This window comes from Cervus canadensis, chromosome 26 (genome assembly GCF_019320065.1).
Source record: "Cervus canadensis isolate Bull #8, Minnesota chromosome 26, ASM1932006v1, whole genome shotgun sequence".
Lineage (NCBI taxonomy): Eukaryota > Metazoa > Chordata > Mammalia > Artiodactyla > Cervidae > Cervus > Cervus canadensis.
In genome coordinates, this window is record NC_057411.1 from 24418876 (window position 1) to 24438715 (window position 19840).

Below are 19840 nucleotides of genomic sequence, written 5' to 3' on the forward strand. Positions count from 1 at the left end.
GTGAAGTAATTAGCCTCCAACTAATAAAAAAATAAAAAATAAATTAAATTAAATTAAATTGCTAAAAAAAGAAAAAGAAAGCTGAGTGCCGAAGAATTGATGCTTTTGAACTGTGGTGTTGGAGAAGACTCTTGAGAGTCCCTTGGACTGCAAGGAGACCCAACCAGTCCGTCCTAAAGGAGATCAGTCCTGGGTGTTCATTGGAAGGACTAATATTGAAGCTGAAACTCCCGTACTTTGGCCACCTGATGCGAAGAGCTGACTCATTGGAAAAGACCCTGATGCTGGGAAAGATTGAGGGCAGGAGGAAAAGAGGACGACAGAGGATGAGATGGTTGGATGGCATCACTGACTTGATGGACATGGGTTTGCGTGGACTCCAGGAGTTAGTGATGGACAGGGAGGCCTGGTGTGCTGCAGTCCGTGGGGTCGCAAAGAGTCGGACAGGACTGAACTGAACAGATCCCCTGTGGGCAAAGCAAGGAGATATTTTGCAAGATAAATGGCATTTTTACTTTACTTCCTCACTGCCTCTCCCTCTCTGATTCTGTAAAAGAAGCTGGCATCCAGACCTTGATAACGGTCTGCTGGCTTTCTGAATAAAGTCATATTTTTTGCCTCAACCCCTCGTCTCCTGATTTATTGGCCTGTCATGCAGCAAGCAGAGCGAGCTTGGACTTGGTAACTATTTCTTCCATTTAGTGGTGGGTTTTATCATCTAAAAAACTCTGGATATATGCATGAGATTCCATTTCCTGGGTACTTCAGAGAGGGCCACAGAGGATATGGTGAAGGGGTTTGTCTCAGGAAGACCCTATAGGGTCCTACTAGGTTTTTGGTAGACACCTTCCTCCCAACTACCCATTCCCCACAATGCTGCTGATTATTTCATCTCTACTGAGTGAATTTTGCTATGTTTTTCTACCAATATTCAAATGTGTTTTTGATATCACCCAAGATCAGTTTCTCTGGCATTAGATTCTCTGATAATCTTCCACAGTGGGGAATGTGTCCTCAAATATTCACTAGTCAAGCTAGCAATTGTCTTTCAAAGTGGCTAGAAGGAGTGGATGTCTCAGGCAGCCTTTCAGTGTGAACTCAGTGGTCTCCATGCATAGTCATTTGATTTCTACCTGTACCTGTTGGTTAATAAATAATATTTAGCTGAACTCCAATACTGGGGTTACAAAGAAGGCCTTGAAGTCTACAGTGACATCCTTTCCTCTCTTCCTCCACACACCCACGACATGCTGTACTATTACAATCTTTACTTAATCAGACATTGCTGAAGCAATAGGATGAGTCATCTCATATATTCCATGGTTAATCTCCAGGAGATAGCTATCTGAGGGAATGACCAGTCAGACTATTAGAAAGGGAACTAGTGGGAAACAAAGTTCAAGTCTCACTCACTTCCTTAATCAGAGCAGTGATTTAAGGCTCTGACCAAAGCATCTGCCTCATCTCCCCAATCTCCCTCTAAGCTGCATCTACTTGATGCTTTTAATTCTTTCCCTAAATCTCTACATTACTTGCTTTTTTGGAATTCTTAATGTTTACTGCCAAGGAGACTCAAAGACAACTCCAAGTTACCATTTAGCATGGCTCATTAAAACTGTGCATGTTCTCAGAACTATAAATGTGCCAAAGAGGTAAGGGAGTAGACAGGATATAAACATTTTGCTGAAAAATAAAACAGACAAACTAAGAAGTGGAGTATTTTCTGCCACATCAGTAAACAAGGATGTCACAGTCGTCAGGGATTCTGGCCTTCCAAACGTGAATTCCTGAGCCCTAAGGGCACTCAGGAAAGAGGAGAATACCTGTGATCCAGCAGTTATTAGGCTGTGGCCACTCCCTGCAGTGAGCACTGAGGGACTCAGAATGTGAAAGAAAGGGCAGGAAACACTCCAGATAGCTCAGATGCCTATGAAAGGTGAGAGGGCCTACATGGGGGCTCGTTGTTAAAATGGCTCATCATGTTGACCTCACAAACAAATAATAAAATCACAGTGACGCTTGAGACTGACCAAATTGCCCAAACAACATTCTGTTTTCCGACTGACGCCTGCTTTCTCAAGGCTATGAGACCACCAGATTCCAGACCTCCGGCTACGTGACCACAGGACTCAGCTACAGGCTGAAAATTAACCGTCCCTTCAGATAATTTCTCATTGGTGAGGTATAAGGAAGACCCTGTCAGAAAGGGAGGATGCTGGTTCTCCTCAGGGGCCAGTCATCCTCTCGTTTCCCTCTCATAAATTTCCCTTTTCTTTGCCTGACTGCCTGGCTCGCTCTTTTTTCCTCCACACTCGCCTTACAAAAGGAATGATTTCAGGGAGCCCAGATTCTTGTATCTTTAGAAAAACACTAAATTCCTTAACTTAGGATATCTGGTTTTTAACTCACAAAAATATTTTTTATGTTCAGACGACCTGTTCTTTGTGGAAAACTTCTATATAATATGACTCCTCCCCCCACCTCCTCAGAACAGTTCTCTCAGGGCTTCTTGAGATGCTGTCTCCTGGGCTTGAAGTCCTAAAAATTCCCACAGAATAAAATAAAATTCTCAGCCTTTAGGTTTTGACTATATTAAGTCTGCAAAATAAAATTTAAAAAAAAAAAAAAAACCATGAGGTTTAACATAGAAAGATAATTGCTAATCACACACACAAAATACCTCCAGACATCTCAAGTTAATGATCTTAGTAATCTTCTATGTATGGAAAGATGCAAAGTCTAGGCTCACAGAAATTATGCCTTTGCTTCATATTTTAACTCTCAAATGCCAGTATCCTATTTTTCACCACCCTGAATTCCACTCAGGGCACACCATTAGGAACAGCTGCAGTGACTATGGCGGCAACATCGGTTCTTCACCGGAATGGCAGACACGTTTATGAGTTCACGTCAGCCAGCAGGTCACTCATTGCCTCCTGAATATTATTTTAGCTTCACAAGATCAAGCTTATCTCCTCTAGGTTTTCTTGCAGGTGAAAGAGCAAATACAAATTAAAAATAAGAGGCTTAATTTTCCTTGAGGAAGATAAGGGAAGAGACTTCTCACTCTCCTTTCTTAGAGCATTTTTTAAAAAACTTTTTAATAACTTTAATTAACACTTAGGAGACATACAGGTATAGGAAGTTAAAACAAATTTAAAAATGTTTATTGAGGCATAATTGATATATAACATTATTATTAGTTTCAAAGGTACAGCATAATGATTTGATATCTATATATTATAAAACGATCACCACATAAGTCTTATTAACGTATGTGATTTTTATTGCAGAGTAATATGATAGGGTAATCAATAAAAATTTTTTAAAGTAATGATTTTACATTAAGATAAAATTATATTGAAGAAGGAATTCATAGGGCCTGGACTCCATCTCAGGCCTGTCCGTGCTGATGGTGCTAGGCCACCTCCCCAGTGGACTCTGAACTCTGTGCTTATCGCCTGTGGGAATGACAATGGAAGGATAAGACCCCATCTGGGCAGGGGAATCTTGAAGATCACAGCCAGGTTACTCATTGCCTAAGAGAAAACAGACACTAATCACCCTTGCCTCTGGACAGTATCTATCAGATGTAACCACAGGCTTATTGATTATTAACTGTTTGAACACATAACACATGAATGATGGGGTTATTGTGATTGTATTTACCCTTCCTTTGTAAGCAAGGGATTTGGGCTGGTGGGTTTGGACACGTACACATGGGGTATAAAAGATTTTCACAAATGCTGGTCGGGGCCCTTGGCTTAGAGGAAACTCTGCCTTGGGCCCGCCGGTGTAATAAACTGCACTCCACTATCTGCATTGTCCTTCTGAGTGAGTTTGTTTCCCGGAAAGCATGGCTATAACAATATGGAAGAAATGGAAAGGAAATAAAGTGGAAGGTAAGAAGGAATTTTCTTTAGAAAACTTTACATTGTAAATTCTTCCTCTGTCTCTTTGAAATGTATGCAAATCATTTTAAGAGCTAAAGAAATCTCTTGCTGTTTTACAACTCAAGAATGTCTTTTTCAAGGACCTGGGAGTCATTTCCTTGAAATGTAACTCCAGAGAAATCTGTATGCAGGTCAAGAAGCAACAGTTAGAACTGGACATGGAACAACAGACGGGTTCCAAATCGGGAAAAGAGTACGTCAAGGCTGTATATTGCCACCCTGCTTATTTAACTTACATGCAGAGTACATCATGAGAAATGCTGGGCTGGAGGAAGCACAAACTGGAATCAAGATTGCTGGGAGAAACATCAGTAACCTCAGATATGCAGATGACACCACCCTTATGAGAAGAACTAAAGAGCCTCTTGATGAAAGTGAAAGAGGAGAGTGAAAAAGTTGGCTTAAAGCTCAACATTCAGAATACTAAGATCATGGCATCTGGTCTCATCACTTCATGGCAAATAGATGGGGAAACAGTGGAAACAGTGAGAAACCTCATTTTTGGGGGCTCCAAAATCACTGCAGATGTTGATTGTAGCCATGAAATTATAAGACATTTGCTCCTTGGAAGGAAAGTTATGACCAACCTGGACAGCATATTAAAAAGCAGAGACATTACTTTGTCAACAAAGGTCTGTCTACTCAAGGCTACCATTTTTCCAGTAGTCATGTACGGATGTGAGAGTTGGACCATAAAGAAAGCTGAGTGCCGAAGAATTGATGCTTTTGAACTGTGGTGTTGGAGAAGACTCTTGAGAGTCCCTTGGACTGCAAGGAGATCCAACCAGTCCATCCTAAAGGAGATCAGTCCTGTGTGTTCATTGGAGGGACTAATGTTGAAGCTGAAACTCCAATACTTTGGCCACCTGATGCGAAGAGCTGACTCACTGGAAAAGACCCTGATACTGGGAAAGATTGTGGGCAGGAGGAGAAGGGGATGACAGAGAATGAGATGGTTGGATGGCATTACCAACTCAATGGACATGAGTTTGAGTAAACTCCAGGAGTTGGTGATGGACAGGGAGGCCTGGCATGCTGCAGTTCATGGCGTTGCAGAGTTGGACACGACTGAGCGACTGAACTTAACTGAAATGAAGAAGGCCAAGAACGCTGGTCTGTAGCACTATCATGAATGTATGAAAAGCTGCTTCTTCCACTGGATAAAACTATTGATAATTAGTTAACCCAGTTGGCCACTCCAATTACTGAGAGAGTATAGGATGAACTGTGTGACAAGAGGTGTTGTTAAATCCTCCTACCTGAAGATTAGACACTTCACTTTGAGAACATCTGTGTCATGGATCCTATCTACTCGGCTACATAAAAGGCTGAAATTTCTTCCTGTCTTTGCAGCATCTTTAGTGAATTACCTGTGACTCAATAACATTCTGGTTTAATACTTATTCTATAATAAAACTTTTATTTCCTTTCTACCATTTTGGAGAGGTTATCTGGTTTGGTAGAAGATTTTAGTTCTGATTACATTTCCTCAACAATTCTGGTAAGGAAAATGGGATGAGTCCCACAGGACTTGAACTGAATAGGTGACCTGAACAACTTAGGGCCACAAAAAAATTGGGTCAGAGATCCTGAATAATTAAGCTTCCCTTCTAGTTCTCTGCTCTTTTAATTTTTAAAATATTTATTTATTTGGCTGTATCGGGTCTTAGTTGCAGCACACGGGATGTTCCTTGCATCATATGAGGTCTTTCATTGCGACACACTAGCTTCTTTAGTTGTGGAGTATGGGCTTAGTAGTTACTGTATGTGAGCTCAGTTGGCATGTGGGACTTTAGTTCTCTGTTGTTGTTGTTCAGTCGTCAAGTTGTGTCCGACTCTTTGTGACCCCATGAACTGCAGCATGCCAGGTTTCCCTGTCCCTTACCATCTCCTGGAGTTTGCCCAAGTTTATGTCCATTGAATTGGTGATGCCATCCAAACATCTCATCCTCTGTTGGCCTCTTCTCCTGCCTTCAATCCTTCCCAGTATCAGGGTCTTTTCCAATGAGTCAGCTGTTCACATCAGGTGGTCAAAATAATGGAGCTTCAGCTTCAGCATCAGTCCTTTAACCATAACAACTCCCTGCTTGGTTAAAGGACTAGGTCTCATGATCCAGCTCTATGTCTCCTTCGTGTATCAGCCCAGGAGTATCCCACCTCCAGGAGTTTCTTCTCATCACACAATCACATATCCTATAGCTAGAAAAGCAGACATGACAAAGTGACTTGATCAGGAAATAATTAAGAACTTTGATAAAAGATCATCCCCCATATGAAAGGCAACAGGATAAGTAGCAGCTGCAGTCATTACTTGGAAAAAGACAAACAAATGAAACATTAAGTTGATGAATGACAACATGGGAGATAAACCAATTTATATATATAGATGTACAGACAGATTATACAGTGGAAGTGACAAATAGATCCGAGGGATTAGATCTGATAGAGTGCCTGAAGAACTATGGACAAAGGTTCATGACATTGTACAGGAAGCAGTGATTAGGACCATCCCCAAGAAAAAGAAATGCAAAAAGGCAAAATGGTTGTCTGACAAGCCCTTACAAACAGCTATGAAAAGAAAAAAACTGGAAGGCAAGGAGAAAAGGAAAAATATACCCATTTGAATGCAGAGTTCCAAGTATAGCAGGAGAGATAAGACAGCCTTCGTCAGTGATCAATGCAAAGAAATAGAGGAAAACAATAGAATGGGAAAGATTAGAGATCTCTTAAAGAAAATTAGAGATACCAAGGGAACATTTCATGCAAAGATGAGCACAATAAAGGACAGAAATGGTATGGACCTAACAGAAGCAGAAGATATTAAGAAGAGGTGGCAAGAACACACAGAAGAACTATACAAAAAAGATCTTCTTGACCCAGATAACCACCATGGTGTGGTCACTCACCTAGAGCCAGACATCCTGGAATGTTGAAGTCAAGTGGGCTTTAGGAAGCATCACTATGAACAAAGCTAGTGGAGGTGATGGAATCCCAGTTGAGCTATTTCAAATCCTAAAAGGTGATGCTGTGAAAGTGCTGCACTCAATATGACAACAAATCTGGAAAACTAAGCAGTGGCCACATGACTGGCAAAGGTCAGTTTTCATTCCGATCACAAAGAAAGTCAATGCCAAAGAATGTTCAAACTACCACACAATTGCATTCCTCTCACCCACTAGCAAAGTAATGCTCAAAATTCTCCAAGCTGGGCTTCAACAGTACATGAACCATGAACTTCCTGATGTTTAAGCTGGATTTAGAAAAGGCGAGGAATCAGAGATCAAATTGCCAACATCCACTGGATCACTGAAAGAGCAAGAGAGTTCCAGAAAAACATCTACTTCTGCTTTATGGACTATGCCAAATCCTTTAACGGTGTGGATCACAACAAACTGTGAAAATTCTGAAAGAGATGGGAATACCAGACCACCTGACCTGCCTCCTGAGAAATCTGTATGCAGGTCAAGAAGCAACAGTTAGAACTGGATATGAAACAACAGACTGGTTCCAAATCAGGAAAGAAGTACATCAAGGCTGTATATTTTTACCCTGCTTATTTAACTTATATGCTGAGTACATCATGTGAAATGCCAGGCTGGATGAAGCACAAGCTGGACTCAAGATTGCTGGGAGAAATATCAATAACCTCACATATGCAGATGACACCACCCTTATGGCAGAAAGCGAAGAGGAACTAAAGAGTCTCTTGAGGAAAGTGAAAGAGAAGAGTGAAAAAGTTGACTTAAAGCAATATTCAGTAAACTAAGATCATGGCATCTGGTCCCATCATTTCATGGCAAATAGATGGGGAAACAGTGGAAACAGTGACAGACTTTATTTTTCTTGGCTCCAAAATCACTGCAGATCGTGACTGCAGCCATGAAATTAAAAGATGTTTGCTCCTTGGAAGAAAAACTGTGACCAACCTAAACAGCATATTAAAAAGCAGCAAGATTACTTTACCAAGAAAGGTCCGTCTAGTCAAAGCTATGGTTTTTCCAGTATGTATGTGAGAGCTGTACTATAAAGAAAGCTGAGCTCTCAAGAATTGATACTTTTGAACTGTGGTGTGGAGAAGACTTGAGAGTCCCTTGGGCTGCAAGGAGGTCCAACCAGTCTATCATAAAGGAAATCAGTCCTTAATATTCAATGGGAGGACTGATGCTGAAGCTGACACTCCAATACTTTGGCCACCTGATGCGAAGAACTGACTCGTTGGAAAAGACCCTGATGCTGGGAAAGATTGAAGGCGAGAGGAGAGGGGTGTCAAGACCAGCTTGACAAGCAGGGCTTCTGAAAGCACGATATGGCAAGAGAATGAGAAATGAGACACAAGAAATCAGAGAAAAGCGAGGATCAGGGGACCAACACCGCTCCAAGGTGAAAGTGCGGAAACTGAATCCAAGCCAGGTTTATTATACTTTCAGCCGCGAATGAAAGAATATGCGGGGAGTTAAACTATAACTCCTGTGGCCTTCAGGGCCAAAGAACAAAATGATCATTAACCATTGAGTAATTAGGAAACAGTAATCAATAACAAATCAGTAACTAAGACTAATATTCTTATTTATAGATTTTCCACCAGATACCTAAAATTTTTGACTCTGAGATGCCAGTTGAGAAACAGTCTGGGGTCAGTTTTTCGACCCCAGGATCGTATCTTGTTTTCAAGATTATGAACTGTTCCCTCTGGACTTGTTCCAAGAGTCTCATGCCTTATAGCATTCAATTTATCAATAATTACAAATTTCTTTTGTGACCCTTGCTGGGGCCTGCTTTTCTTTTATTCTTCCTGTCTCCTACAGAAGGGGATGACAGAGGATGAGATGGTTGGATGGTATCACCGATGCGTTGGACATGAGTTTGAGTAGGCTCAAGGAGTTGGTGATGGACAGGGAAGCCTGGCCTGCTGCACTCCATGGGGTTGCAAAGATCTGGACATGACTGAGCGACTGACTGAACTGACTATAGAGACAGAGATAGAGCTAGAGATTTCTTTCTGTCCCAAAGAGAGAAAAACCAGCTCTTTATTTCTTTTTTGAACCACCAGCAAAGTTGATGCCGCTGATAAGCTAACCAGGGCTCCCAGGTAGTTGTATGCTTTTCTTCCTAATGGATATTTTTCATGTAAAGACTTCTTTCCCCATGTGCCCCAGGAGTTTGCAGAAGCACCCTGCAGCAAATTTTCAGCTTACTGCCCCACATGTGGGTGTATGCACTGTCTACAGGGTGGAATTATGCAACAGCTACACAGAATTATACAACCAGCTGACTCTTCTCCTTTTATGGAGAAAGCTTGTCTGAGGTCAGAAGGAAGATCACACGTCAAGTGATAAGGTAGCCAAATGAAGCTGACTATTCACTCCCCTCCCACAACTGTGAATAATCTAAAAATATTAGAGACCTGAAAGAGGGTTGCTGACATCTATACCTGAAGACTTTTTGCTAAAGGTGAACTGAAGAAGGAGCAGCATTGTGCTTAGAAGACAGTTGAATACCCCATTGATTTTCCAGTGGTGTTTTCCTAAGGCTTTCTTGAAATGTGTTGACATGGATCCAAGAGCAGATCAAAATGCCCTGTGATCCTAAACACCTTTGTCTCAGCTCTCTTGCTGATCATCCAGATTCAAACTAGGGAAAAGATCACAGATGGCAAGAACAGAGTATTACTCAAATTTTAACAGTAGCTCCTTAGTTTGGGGAACAATCTAGAGAAATATAAAGAAGAAAATAATATATTTAAAACTGTGCTATTAGGGGCTCAGTGAGAACTGTTTACTGAAAAGAAACAACCCCTACCCTGGACAGTCCATAAAGGGAAGAAAGATAAAAAGGAGGTGATATTCTTATTGCAAGATGCCAGGATGGCAGAGAGAGGCTATGAGACAAGACCTGGGAAGACCTTGCGGGAATTGCAAGGACAGGAGATTCAGGCGAGTCTCAGAGGGCAAAACTCTATGAAAATACTTGGCAAAATGGCTCAGTTGAGGGGAATCTTGGTGGAAATCAGTGAACCATATTTGTCAATACCTTTTCCTCAGTAACTGATCTCGCCATATCAGATAGATACTGTTTCTACTTGTTCTGCCATTTCCTTGGGAACTTTTCCCTTTCTATTTGATGACAGATCAATACGGGTTTTTGGTATTTGGGATCAGCTCTCTACTTGTTCGTTTCCCTCCATCGTTCAGGCAGAGCCTCTTATTAGGAACTTGTGCTGTCACTTTCATTTGATTCTCTTGTTGAGGAGAGACGTGCTATACAATTAAAGGCTACCATATTCTGCATGGGCTTCCCAAGGGCACTAGTGGTAAAGAACCCGCCTGCCAATGCAGATGTAAGAGACATGGGTTCGATCCCTGGGCCAGGAAGATCCCCTGTAGGAGGGCATGGCAACCCACTCCGTTATTCTCGCCTGGAGAATCTCATGGACAGAGAAGCCTAATGGACTGCAGTCCATGGTGTTGCAGAGTCAGACACAACTGAAGTGACTTAACACGCACGCATGCACATTCTGTACTCTGGATGAAACGTCTGTGGAGCTTGTGGAGTGCTTTGGAAAAGACCCCCTGAGCTAGTTACTCTACTTTATGGAAAAAAAAAAAAGAAGTGTAGGAGACAATGGCAGTCTTATACTAGAAAGGTAATCTGAGCTGAAACAAACTGATACACCACTTTGAGCCCTAGGAAATAATACTGCCGCTGGTGTTTAGGGACTTCTCTGGTGGTGGCTCAGATGTTAAAAGCATCTGCCTACAATGCGGGGAGACCGGGGTTCGATCCCTGGGTTGGGAAGATCCCCTGGAGAAGGAAATGGCAACCCACTCCAGTATTCTTGCTATGGATGGAGGAGTGTGGCAGGCTACAGTCCATGGGGTCGCAAAGAGTCAGACACGACTGAGCGATTTCACTTTGAATCTGACTGTTTTCCAGGCCCCTCTGTCCATGGGATTTTCCAGACAAGAATACTGGAGTGGGTTGCCTTTTCCTTCTCCAAGGGATCTTCCCAACCCAGGGATCAATATGGTGTCTCCTGCTTGGCAGGCAGATTCTTTACCACTGAGCCACCTGGGAAGCCATGATGCTAAATAGATGCTAAATAGAATCAATGGCTTCCCAGGTGGCTCAGTGGTAAAGAATCCACCTACTAATGTAGGAGCCTCAGGAGATTCAAGTGGGATCCCTGGGCTGGGAAGATCTCCTGGAGAAGGGAATGGCTACCCACTCCAGTATTCTTGCCTAGAGAATCCCATGGATGGAGGAGCCTGGTGATCTACAGTCTATGGGGTCTCAAAGAGTTGGACAAAACTGAGAACAATAGAATCAATAATAAATTTACCAGAGAGGTAATCCATGGCCCTGTGTAAAATAATATTTTTTTGTCAAACGCTCAATTAAAAGGAATACATCAGTTATAAAATAATTAGAAAAATAAGGAATCATTTTTAAAAGGATGTTTTAGTCCATTCAGGGTGCTATAGCAGATTATCATAGACTAGGTATCTTATAAACAAAAGAAACATTCCTCACTGTTCTGGAGGCTGGGAAGTCCAAGCTCAAGGGGGCTCCAGCAGATTAGGTGTCTGTTAAGAACCCACTTCCTGGATCGCAGACAGTGGTCTTTTTGCTGTCACTTCACAAAGCAGTAGGAGTAAGGGCTAGTTGAACATCTCTTATAAGAGTCCTAATCCCACTCTTGGGGACTCTACTCTCATGACCTAAACCCCTCCCAAAGGGCCCACCTCCAAATATCATCATATGAGGGTTAGATTTCAACCCTCATGAATTTGGGGGGACACAGTCAGTTTAAGGCAAGGGAGTAATCCCCCTCTACACTCCCATAGTGCCAGTAATGAAAGAGGTAAATGTGATAAACATGGTCAATCAGTTTATAGATTTGTCAATAATTTAGCCCTTAATCCATGTAGTTCCTAACCCTGCAACTGTTCTGACTTCTGACTTTAGTACATTTATCTGCAAAGTTATTTCTCCGTGATTGACCTATGTTCTGCATTTTCTTTCTCTCTTTTCTCTATTTTTTTTCTCTTCCTCTAGCAGATGAGTCTAAATTCTTGTTTGCTTTTACTTATGGTGTCTGATACTTACATCAAAGGATTCCTCAAGGGTTTCACAATTCTTCTAGTATGCTTTTCTCATTATTAAAGAAAAAAAAGAACAGTAGAGGAATTTGTCTCACCCGAGAGATGTAGAATTAATAAAAATGCAGATGATTTGCCAGTCGCGGCAGAAACTAGAGAACAAAAATGGATATTTTGCCTCTGATACCACACTTTGCTTTGCAGGAGCCTAAGACCTGACTAGACAAATGGTAATAGTGCCACTGAGGTAAAATATTTAGGGCATCTGCTGTCAGCTGTCGTCCACCAAGTGGGATAATCTTAGAGTCAGCCCATTTTGTAGATAAAATGGCCAGCTATCAAAACAAAAACAAACAAACAACGAAGACAATATTTGAAACTGGTACAGAATAGTGAACAGTGCAAAAGAGCACACCTTTTGCAGAGTGAACAAAACCTCTGATAGCAATTAATTACACAATTCTCCAGAACCTCCAATTTATCTCTACGCTGTCAAGAGGCTTTTGCGCAACTAAAATTGACTACATGGTCTCCCCAACTTTGACATTTCCTAATTTAAAAAAAACAAAAAACAAACTGATTGATTTTTCTGTGGGAGGGTAAGAGTCCAAATCCAAAAGTTTGTCATAAAAATATAAAAATTATACTTATTTATTTTAGGACTTCCCTGGTGGCTCAGCTGGTAAAGAATCTGCATGCAATGCAGGAGACCCTGTTTTGATTCCTGGTTCGAGAAGATAGCCTGGAGAAGCTTCCCACTCCAATAGAACTGCCTAGAGAATTCCATGGACAGAAGAGCCTGGCAGGCTACAGTCCATGGGATCACAAAGAGTTGGACATGACTGAACGACTTTCACTTTCATTTATTTATTTTGAATAAAATCAATTAGCAAACCCAAACCCAGAAGGCCATCCTAATTACCAAGTGATATACGATGAACTATGTGTAACAAATTGTGTTGTCAAGTCCTCTTACTTGAGGACTAGGTATTGTTTATCTTGTGAATATGTCTGAAATAAATTGTATCTGCTTGACTATATGAGAGAATGAGATTTACCTCTGTCTTTGAAATCTCTGTAGTGAATTACCTGTAACACTTGGCATGTTCTGGTTTAATGCTTATTTAATAATAAAATAGCTTACTTTCTCTTCTACCATTGGAGAGATTTTTCTGGTTTAACAGGAGATTTTATTTTTAATTATATTTTCCCAATACACACAGGCCATGCCTATCAGTTCAGAAAGAGTATTTAATTCATGGGTTGAAAAGGAGATGTGTCAGTTACCTTTTTCAGAGTAAATTGGTCAATCTCTTACCTTCATCAAATGTAGGAGGTCAACCGTCATACCATCTGGAGATATCTGCTCATAAAAGTTCTTAGCCACTTGGAGATCAGTCATCAAGCACATTTTTTTTTTCTATTCTGCAGTATCCATCATTATGTTGTACCAGTTATGATTTGCCAGCCTTCTGCTGGCAGAAGGTAATCTCTCAAAAGTGGCCTCATCTTTACAGAATACACTTGGGATTCTGCAGCCATCTAGTCTCGGCCTCCTACTACCTGTTTAGAATTTGATCGATCAGTTGACTTCACACGGTGAGTAAGTGAATATAACATCTTTCCAAGTTGCCCAGAAATTACTAGGCTTCTCAATAGCAGGGGGAAAGTGATATTACTGCCTTTTTTTTTTTTTTTCTAATCACCACATCTCTTAGAAGACGTGCTTTAAAGGTAAAAGGAAAGCCAAAGTGAAGTCGCTCAGCAGTGTCCAATTCTTTGCAACCCCATGGACTGTAGCCTACCAGACTCCTCCATCCATGGGATTTTTCAGGCAAGATACTGAAGTGGATTTCCATTTCCTTCTCCAGGAGATCTTCCTGACCCAGAGATTGAATCCAGGTCTCCCGCATTGTAGGCAGACACTTTACCGTCTGAGCCACCAGGGAAGTCCTTTAAAGGGGGCTATGAATAAAATTTTCATCAATTTCTTTTCTGTCTGCCACTCTCTATTTTCTCCAAATCTCATGAGAAAGACTTTTCTCCTGTAGTCTGCACCAAGGTGTTTCCTACTTCAATCCAGGGATGGATAGACAGCCATCCTGACAGCTAGTCATCATCATGTTTTGACATCCTGTCTCAGTCCACTTGGGCTATGCAACAAAATAGCCAACCTGGGAGGCTTAAACAATAGACATTTATCTTATCTTTCACTGTATGGCTTAGTCACTTCAGTCGTGCCTGACTCTGTGCAACCCTATGGACTGTAGCCAGCCAGGCTCATCTGTCCATGGAATTCTTCAGGCAAGAGTACTGGAGTGGATTGCCATGCCCTCCTCCAGAGGATCTTCCCAACCCAGAGATTGATCCCTGGTCTCTTACATTGCAGGCAGATTCTTTACCACTGAGCCACCATGTACTAGAGGTTGGGAAATCCAAGATCAAGGGGCCAGAAGATTTGATTCTTGGTGAGGGCCCTCTTCCTGGCCAATACAATTTTTTCTGTGTCCTCATTTGATGGAGAAAGCTCTAGTCTCTTTTTATAAGGTCACTAACCCCATTATTAAAAAACACTTACTAAGTTAAAAGACACTTACTCCTTGGAAGGAAAGTTATGACCAAACTTGGTAGCATATTAAAAAGCAGAGACATTACTTTGCCAACAAAGGTCCGTCTAATCAAGGCTATGGTTTTTCCAGTGGTCATGTATGGATGTGAGAGTTGGACTGTGAAGAAAGCTGAGCACCGAAGAATTGATGCTTTTGAACTGTGGTGTTGGAGAAGACTCTTGAGAGTCCTTGGACTGCAAGGAGATCCAACCAGTCCATCCTAAAGGAGATCAGTCCTGGGTGTTCATTGGAAGGACTGATGCTGAAGCTGAAACTCCAATACTTTGGCTATCTGATGTGAAGAGCTGACTCATTGGAAAAGACCCTGATGCTGGGAGGGATTGGGGGCAGGAGAAGAAGGGGACAACAGAGGATGAGCTGGCTGGATGGCATCACCGACTCGATGGACATGAGTTTGAGTAAACTACGGGAGTTGGTGATGGACAAGGAGGCCTGGCGTGCTGCAATTCTTGGGGTCGCAAAGAGTCAGACATGACTGAGTGACTGACCTGAACTGAACTGAACCCCATTTTGGGAGCTTCTCCCTCACAACTTCATCTTAATTTATTTCCAGATGCCCTGTATCCTAATACTACTACATTAAGGGTTAATATATGAATTTTTTTGAGGGAGAGACAAGACACAAACATTGAGTCCATAACGTATCTCATGACTTTTCCTTACCAAAATTGCCTTAGTCATTTTGATTGATGGGTCCAAAAGATAACTCTGCCACAGTGCCAATCTGATCTAACTGAAAGGATTGGACAGGTCATTCAGATACCCACTAGTTAGAAACCCTGCGGAGAATCAAGAATTACTAATTATTTTTAGGGCATAATCATTAAAGAGCACAGGTAGATTAGGGAGAAATCTAGGTCTCTATAGCAGCTCCCAGGTCCTTTCTTGCTCCACTTGAAGATTAGCATAGAACTCTCTAAGCAATATTTGTTGTCCTATCACTTACACAGAGAAACCATTTAAAAGTTCATACCACGTCTCCATTTATATATATATATATATTTTGGATGTGTCAGGTCTTCTTTGCATCATGTGGGATCTCTTATTGATGCGGGATCTTTCATTGTGGTGCACAGACTCTCTAGTTGTGGCCTGTGGGCTCAGTAGTTGTAGCCCACAGGCTTAATTGCTCCATGGCATGGAGGATCTTAGTTCCTGGACCAGGGTTGGAATCTGCATCCCCTGCTTTGCAAGGCAGATTATTAATCCCACCAGGGAAGTCCCACGGTCTCCATTTACACTCAGACATTTACATAGCTTAGGTGACATTTTCCAGGGAGCCATCCTCTATAAATTGAAAAGTCATAGCTCTGTTTGCGGTTTGTGCTCAGTTGCTCAGTGACCGCATGGACTGTAGCCCACCAGGCTTTTCTGTCCATGGAATTCTCCAGGCAAGTATACTGGAGTGCAAAGCCATTTCCTCCTCCAGGGGATCTTTCTGACCCAGGGATCGAATCCGCATCTCACGTGTCTCCTGTGTTGGGAGGTGGATTCTTTACCACTGGGCCACAGCAGCAACCCCAAATAGCCGTGCCCATATCGCTAGATGAATTCCATAAAATGATTCTCCTGCTGGCAAAAACTTTAGACTGTGCTTTCAATAACATACTTACAGGAAAATATGATCAGCCCCCTTTTTCTTTCCTCGAATGTTTCCATGATGAACTATAATTCATTTGGTGTTTTCCGATTACAACTCTTACACATCTCTGATGACCAAACAGTTTCTAAATCAAGGAACTATAGGACATTGAGTTAGAAGCAATGCCTAGGTTTCTGAGTTTGGGTTTGAGCAAGACAAATGTGATATAACTGAAAATTAAACCAATTTTCTATAGCCTCAGCAAGCATAGGAACATGTATGCTTTCCATCTCTCCCTGACTGTTAGGTGAGAGTAAGTAATCACTACTCCATTTGTCTGTAATAGCTCAATGTCTCTCTCCCTAAGCAGAAAGTCCTTTGAAAGAATTGAAAGCACCCAAATAGAACAACACACTTCTTTCATGTGAAATAAGGCAAGTTTCTTCACATTGAAAGTACTTTCTAAGAGATTAATGCGTTTATGGCATATCCATTTAATTTTTTTATTTGCTCAAACTAACATCTCCATATTCATGCAGGGGTAATAATCGTGGCAGTATGAAACTCATCTCCTTTAATAGAGGATTATAAATAATTCAGACCAAAGGACATAAGGAGAGCAGGAAGAATCCCTTTCTAGTGTTTTTCTCCCACCAAAGGATCCATTTCCTTTATTTTTTCACGCAAGTAAAAATATGGTAAATTTGCTCCTGTCTTGTCTCATTTGTATTTGGGTTGGGTTGTAGGTGAAGAAAATTACTCTCTTTATGGGTGTAACCACAGAGAGAGAGAGAGTAATTTGATTTACGATTACATGGCATAAATTTTTATTTTTATCTTTGCTTTTTTGGGTTTCCCTGTAATATGTAGTTTAAACTCTGCTTTTCAAAGGTGTGTGTGTGCTAAGTCGCTTCAGTCATGTCTGACTCCCACCAGGCTCTTCTGTCCGTGGGATTCTCCAGGCAAGTATACTGGAGTGGGTTGCTGTGAGCTCCTCCATGGGATCTTCCCAACCCAGGAAATGTAAATTCTTGGCCCCACTCCAGATCACAAAATCGGAATCTTGGGATGATTACCCAGGATTCTGTATCTTATCAGCTCTCTGGGTGATCCTTATGAATTCTTCTTATGAAAGCTCATGGCTGAGAAATATTTATTTAAACTGGCCTTGTGTAAATGTTTGCTGGTATTGAAAAAACATGGCTCATATCTGCAAGTTTCTCAGGTGCAGACCAAGAATATGGCAATGTTCTTGAGTGAATATGTCTTTAACCTCCAGACCTCTGAATGGTATTGTCACAGTTTGAGGAATCACCCACTCCTCTGCCTGCATAAATGGTACTTAACCTCTCTGGGATCTTATTTCTTCACCTATAACCTGGTTTGCTCTGGTCTGGAGACAAGCTTAACAGGGCAAAGAATACTCAGAGAGATAACCCCCCCAAAACACATAGTTTGGGTGAAGCAGCGTTTAATTTCAATTGTTTCCCCAGTGACATTCTTTAATTTCTCTTTTGATAGCTTGTATGACAGAGACTTTTCTAACTATTTTATATTAATTAACTCATCCAATAATTTTTTTCATACACAAGATAACCAAAATCAAGAAGCTAGAGGAGAAAATTAAAATACCTATGTGGTAGACACTGCAATCACCCCTATTTTACACATAAGGAAACAGAGGTCCAACTTTTAAGTTGTTTATGGTTAAATGGACAGTAAGTGATGGTTCTGCAATGTGAGCTCAGAACCTCCAAATAACCACTACATTAGACAGATTCCCTACTGATTCTATAAGTCATTCAATGTCTCCAGCTTGAAATGCCCCAATTTTAAAAAGGCATCATAGTTTCATTATCTAATAATCATACTTTCCTTTAAGTTTTAAAGCTATTTTAAATGTAAAGAAGCAAAAATTAAAGACACCAATAATTCTACCTACAACCCCAAAGTTACCATTGTTAATATTTCATTTTGTATTATTTTTCAGTATTTTCCTCACACTTCTTAAATTTTTTTACAAACATGAACCACTTTTTCCTCAAGCTTCATTATCTTTGGGTAGAGATAAGATCCTGACTTCACAATATCCCAGTTCCAACTACTTAACAGACCATCTGGTGATGTCCACGTGTAGAGTCATCTCTTGTGTTGTTGGAAGAAGGTGTTTGCTATGACTGAAGTACTCATAGAAGTCCCTCAGATGTCCAACAAATGCTACCATAAAGAAGGCTAAGCACCAAAGAACTGAGGCTTTTGAACTGTGGTGTTGGAGAAGACTCTTGAGAGTCCCTTGGACTGCAAGGAGATCCAACCAGTCCATCCTAAATGAAATCAGTCCTGAATATTCTTTGGAAGGATTGAAGCTGAAGCTCCAATACTTTGGCCACCTGACGCCAAGAACTGACTCACTGGAAAAGACCCTGATGCTGGGAAAGATTGAAGGCAGGAGGAGAGGGGGATGACAGAGGATGAGATGTTTGGAGGCATCACCCACTCGATAGACATGAGTTTGAGTAGGGTCCAGGGGTTTGTGATGGACAAGGAAGCCTAGCATGCTGCAGTCCATGGTGTTGCAAACAGAAGGACACGACTGAGCAACTGAACTGAACTGAAGTACTTATGAATGTCCCTGAGATGTTTAGCAAATGCTACCAAGTAAACTAAATGCCTGGGCTTCCCAGGTGGCTCACTGGTAAAGAATCTGCCTGCCAAAGCAGGAGAAGTAGGGGACACGGGTTTGATCCCTGGGTTGGGAAAATCCCCTGGAGGAGGAAATGGCAACCCACTCCAGTATTCTCACCTGGAAAATTCCACAGACAGAGGAGCCTGGCGGGCTATAGTCCATGAAGTCGCAAAGTGTCAGACACGACTGAGTGGTTGAGTGCGCATGCAAACTAAAATGCCCAGCACTATGTTGGACAACATGGTTCCACGTTGGGTGCTGCTATCCTACAAGCACCGTGACTCCAAATGGAGCTCACTTCTTTTCTCTGGCCGCTGTGGTCTCCACTAGCCACCACTGCCACCCTCCTGTGTGTCCCCCACTAGTATTTTAGATCCTTCAAATTGTCAAAGATGCACAGTAGATAAAGGAAAGTGGACCATGCTTACTTGGTTGAATGAATGGGTAATAAAAGAGGCTCGCTTAATCCTTAGTGGTTTGAAAAGTTTTCCATCTATCAGTTTCTCCTCCAGCCTTGTCTGAGAGCACGGATCTGTGGTGCTAGCGGCCACCTTATCACAGGTTCTGACTCAACTCACTGAGTTTTTTCACTCACAGAAGGGTCCTGAGTACCCTGCACATAAATTTCTCCTTGACCTTTCTGATCCATGTGTCAGAAAGAGCAAACAAGCTTGAATCATCTCCCAAGAGGCCCCTTATTCACCAGCAAGTAAATTTTTGTGAATTTGTTGGGTTGCTGAGTGATACTATATCTGCACTATATCTGTATATACTGCACTATATCTGTAACACATCCCCTTCTTGGCAGCAAGTATTCTTATTTTTTGAATATTTTCTATGTCACTAGACAAAAAATGACTCAATAGCCTTTTTAAATTGAAGTTTTTATT